General features: G+C 38.0%; 1 protein-coding gene across 1 annotated transcript in view; it reads left to right on the top strand.

Moving 5' to 3' along the window:
• Window positions 1-2,945: 2,945 nt before the first annotated feature.
• The window catches only part of LOC107702558 (talin-1-like), a 104,951-nt gene continuing 102,387 nt past the window's right edge, over window positions 2,946-5,509 (top strand). The window contains exon 1 of the mRNA XM_016504915.1: window positions 2,946-3,089. The gene's annotated coding sequence lies outside the window, so the exon portion shown is untranslated. The remainder of the gene's footprint in view (window positions 3,090-5,509) is intronic.

Raw genomic sequence — 5,509 nt, 5'->3', positions numbered from 1 at the left:
ATATATATATATAACATTTCTGTCCCCCTCACTTCTGAAATGATGGCTACGCCCCTGTATATATTATACACAGTGTAGTTTTACCGAGCAAACAGCAGAAACGGCAAGAAAGACCGTGGCAGCTGGCACGAACTCTGGCAGCTGGCAGAAACGACTAGTGGCAGCTGGGGATGCCACCGGTAGTGGCACTACGACCTGCCGCTGCCAGGATTTGCGCTTGCTCTCTCTCCAAATATTTCAACTCAAATCAATATTTCGCGTCTAATTATTTACTTATGTGGCAAGTAGCCGTGTAATAAGCGGGATAATGTACATCCAGCCGGTTGTTATCTCAGAATAAACCCCAACAGGGTGATCAGGACCCCGACGCGAAGCAGAGGTATCCCTTACATGTAGCCAATGTAAGACAGAAACTCACCTGTTCCCCACTCATGTTGGTCTGAAAGGGTAAACAGGTGTTTCGGGTCTCAGGAGCCTAGCGTAAATGACCGACAGCGCCATCTGCTGTTTTTGGAAAAGAAAGTTGCTATGCTGGATTTGTTTGATGAATATTGGCACAAAATTCGCTCCATACCATTTCCAGAGCAAATTGAGAAATGTGATTTTTTGCTTTTCTTTGACACTTCTTTCATGAAATTTGGCACAAATGCTCCTTTTATACCCTCATCTATTACCGGTTCACCTGCTTACTGTGAGCTGTTTCAACACAGTTTAACTGGGATATTCTATAACCTTCTCACTTTTATTTTTCCTCTGTTCCAACTCTTTCCTGAGTGTGTTGCAGCCATCAGCATCAAAAATTGCAAAATACAATTTAAGCTGGTCAGTGAAAACATTGGAAATCTTTTCTTTGTACTTTTGTCAATTAAATAAAGCTTAAAGAGAATGAACAAATCACAGATTCTTGACTTCACTGCATTTTACAGAATGTCCCAACTTTTGGGAATTGAGGTTGTGAATAGCAGAAGGTGGTAATTGAAAACATGATGCTTTTCAGTTCATCATGGAATGGTACTTCTGCATTCAATACATTTTGAATTCCTGCTTTATTTGGAAATGACTCCTGTCATCCTTGAAAGGAAAGTGAAAGGAGCCCTTTAGAAGGAAGACTTGGATATGGGAGCTGCAACATGAAGAGTGGTGTAGTTACTCAGCTCAGAGCCCCGCGTCTCTCAGACGAGTCCGAGTGCTTCTGTCTGCCTATAAATGCTCAGTGACAAGTGCCAAAGTAGTTCTGGAGATTTTTCAAATGGGTTCTGCTTGTGTTCCCAGCCTTATATCAGCTGGTGAAAATATAAACTACGCTAGCAGTTTGCACAGCCACTTAAGCAGGTGAAGTCCAGACGGAGGAGTCTCTGAGGACGAGAAAGGATGATTTGCTGATGTTTGGCATAGATTGGGACATTCCTTTCACAAAGAGGAAGTTCCCAGCATCTTTAAACAGATGGTTTCCAACACAAGGTTAAAGGTGTGAGACCAAAAAGCCAGTTCACAGTTCAGCAAGCATTGAAAACAGTACACTATAAAACAAGATTCTGTTTAACAATACATTAGTAAACACGAACGATTCATCTTAGTTAATCTTGGTTAAATGTTAATTTCCACATACATTTTTAAAATAAAAAGTTGTATCTGTTAGTCAGTGTTGGGAAAGTTACTTTGGAAAAGAAATCGGTCACAAGTTAGTTACTCTATTTAAAATGTAATAAGTAGTGTAACTATTTCAGTTACTTTTTTAAAAAGTAATGTAACTGATTACATTAGATTTTTTTTTATTGCTTTTCTAAATTTCTAATGAATGTTTTCAACTGTTAATCATTTTGAAATGCTGATTACTGTCAGACTTTCAAAACCCTTCATCACTTGAGTTAAGGTTAGAAAAATGTTCATTTTATAGCACAGCCACCACAAAATTAGACTTTAGCACCTCTTTTTACTTTGAGATCGCTCTGAGGTTAAATACAGATTTAACATCGTGACAAGATATAGTTTAATAGCTGTGATGCTGTTTTTGAAATCAAATCTTTGAAAAATGCTGGGTTGTTTCAACCCAACTCTGGGTCAAATATGGACTAACCCAACCGTTGGGTTACAGTTTTACATTACATTTTTAACCCAAAAGTTGGGTTAGTCCAAATTTGACCCAAAGTTGGGTTGAAATAGTACAGCATTTTTTAGAGTGCACTTATGAAGGAAACACTGACATCTAACAATGGCTTGGAAAAAAAAACAGTTAATCTTAAAAAATAAACCATATACACAAATCCAAAGCCAGTTATCAAATAAGTGTCCTAAACTCCTCAAACATTGGTGTCTCATATTTTATAGCAGCCAGTGCAATTTGGGAAAGAAGACAATTAAATCTGTATGTGCGTGAAAATATTCAGATGCAAGCCTCTTTGAAATCGTTAACATGTTCTTAAGTAACAGTAATTTAATTACACATTTTTCACAGTAACTGTAACAGATTACAGTTACATTTATTTTGTAATTAAACTGCGTAATTCCGTTACATGTAACGAGCTGAGCTAAGAACAGTACTGAGAAGTGTTCACTATTGAGGTGTAAACAATATATTCAACACTAGATGGTGCTATAATCATCATGCTGGTTCCGCTCCCAACATTTAAAGCTATATTAATAAAATAAAACGACCGCGTTCGAATAAAAATAATGCGGTGTCTCTTTAATTCTTTAAGCCTCTAAATAATTAAAACCTGTCGAAAAGTATATTTTATTGACGTAACATAAACCAAACATTTGACCGTTTTAGATCTAAATTTCCTACACTGTGTCGTTTTCCGACCGTAGTAAAGTAATTACAAGGAAGGATAAAACAAAATGTGAATACATAATTTGAGCGGAGCGGGCTGAGGCGAGTCAGTGATGCGTGCGTGCGTGCGTGCGTGCCGTGCGTGCTCACAGCAGGGTGGAGTTTAACAGCGCCTCAAAGCAACGGTGCAGAAATCACTTCTGTTCTGACATTACACACTGCGTTTACTCAACACGAACCTTCTGCTGGGGACAGGGATCGCTAACACATTGGTTATTGTCTGAAGGTGGACAACTAGTGATCGAAGAAAGCTGAGGTAAGAACTCAAAACTAATTCGGCGCACTTGAGCTAAAGCTGCTAAACTTTTTCAAGGGTGGGAAGTTTCCTTCCGATGCGAAGATCTTAAAACTCAGATATGATCAACAATTCGACATTGGATTTACGCGTTTGTCACAGTGGGATTTCAAGAAAACGCCTTGGTTTGGCGATAATTCTGGAGAAGCTGTGAATAAGGCGTTAGAGGAGACTTTAGCTCATAAAAGTTCACTTTTTTTCCTCCTCAGGCGAATATGCAGCATAGCTTATAACGGAAGAAACGGCTTTTAACGGTTGAAAGCGCTTTCAAATAACGTACATTCTAAAAAGCACTTGAGTCTGTTCTTCCGTTTTAGTGGTTTATTATGATGGCCTACAGCTTTGTAAACTCTGCAGTGTAACAGTCGCACGTCACGGAAGGAATGATACTGTAACTGTAAAAACTTGAGGAGAAACGCGGCCTACAGCGACTGGACTAACGTTAGCAGTGCAGATGGGTTGTTATTCCTGTCATGGTTTTGCTGTGAATCATGCATACACACACAGACGGTCCAAATATGTCGAAACGGGTGTCAGATTATTCCATATGTTTATATTCACCGCCGAAGTTGAGACAGTTCACCAAGTGTGGCTTGTAGAAATGATATTTTCGCAAAGAATGTGTCCGTGTTGGTTTGAATCATTTGGCGTTTGTCTTTTCTTTTGCAATGTGTTTGAAGTACAGAGTCGCTTTGATAGAGGAAGTTGTGCTGGAGGAATATGCGCCCTCAGGGCTGACATAACTGAGCTCAGATCGGGTGTGGCGAGAGACGTGAAACTTGCAGGAAGACACCGTTGCGTGACATTATTGAAGCTGTTATTCATTGAATCCAGGATTGTACCTAACTGTCCTCCCCTATTCTGTGGGATGACAGAGATGTTGCACTAGTTTCTGTGAGCTGTTGTGGCTTCTGCTCTTTGCAGCAGTGTGTTGGTGCTTGAAAGAGCATTCAGTTCAATCACATCTCAGAGACTCTTATCTGGACATCCCATTCATTTCTCAAGTAGTAAATGGGTTAAAGGATGCCACACCAAGTGTTCTGCATGCTAAAATCTTGTCACTCTTGAGCAAAAGCTGTTTTAACACTAATGCATCACATATGTAATAGTAGTGAGAAAATGTGGCATGTAAAAGTTTACTGAACCTTTAGACAAAATATACAAAAACATTTTTAAAAAGTGTGAATGTGTTACATAATGTAGTATGATGTAGTGAAAATATGAAGCTTAAAAAGCACATAATTTTCAGAGCTAAAAGTAAGAAATTCTGATAGCTTGGAATGTAAATCAATGAGATCTTTATGACTGCTTACATAAAATACATATGAATATCAGTTTCTACTCTGTCTCCCAATAATATGATCTTATTATTAATAAAAATACATTTTACTGCTTAGTTTTATGATCAATGCTCTGCAATTTTATTGGTCAGGGGTTAAACATATGATGCAGTGCAATGCAGTGATGTTTGAGAGATTAACAAATGTGATGATCATTCATGTTTAACATAAATGTGCATCTTGAAATATTAATAACAATATAAAAGTTATTCTTACATTTACTTTAAAAATCATAAAAGATTTCCCAAAAAAGACGTTATGAGACTGTGATGTTTTTACAATTCTACATAAATTATACTTATTTGCTCAAAAAGTATAAGGTTAGGTTACTTTATTATTCAACAGTTTTTTGCTCAGCAGATTCAGCAGATTTTTGATCATAATTTAGACGCCTTAGAAATTCATAAAAAACATGCTGTATCGTATTTCATATATGGTTAACAATATCATGTCATGTCATATCAAAAATGTCATGGGGCCCTATCATACACCGGGCGCAATGCGGCGCCAGGCACGACGCAGGTGTTTTTTGCTAGTTTCAGCCCGACGCAGTTCTCATTTTCCCATCCTGCGCCACGTTCAGGGGCGATTCTAGGATTTTCATTTTAGGGGGGCTCAGCCCCCAATGACGGTATAATAAATAAATAAATATATATATATATATAAAATAAAAAATGTTTGACTAATAGGGGTGGTATGCTAAATTTATATACCAAAAAGTGCAGTATTCCACTGTATTGCATAGATAGGTATAACATATAACTGAATAAGCCAAATACAAGTCTTTATGATCGATCTCACACACACACACACACACACACACACACACCTGTTTACTGTATTTGTAAACTGTATTATGACAAAGAGCAGAACTGCACAGATGCAGATATTATAACAATCTATCGTTAAACACACACCTTGTCCTCTGTTTCTCGCTCTGCGCAGCCACGGTCTGTGGATTGAAAAAAAAACACGCTGAAAGAGTCGATCGAAGTCTGTCGCCGTTTTCATATGAAATTTAAAGGGGACTGAGGCGATCAC

This window comes from Sinocyclocheilus anshuiensis, unplaced genomic scaffold (genome assembly GCF_001515605.1).
Source record: "Sinocyclocheilus anshuiensis isolate Anshui unplaced genomic scaffold, SAMN03320099.WGS_v1.1 scaffold210, whole genome shotgun sequence".
Classification (NCBI taxonomy): domain Eukaryota; kingdom Metazoa; phylum Chordata; class Actinopteri; order Cypriniformes; family Cyprinidae; genus Sinocyclocheilus; species Sinocyclocheilus anshuiensis.
This window is presented reverse-complemented; position numbering and strand designations above follow the sequence as displayed.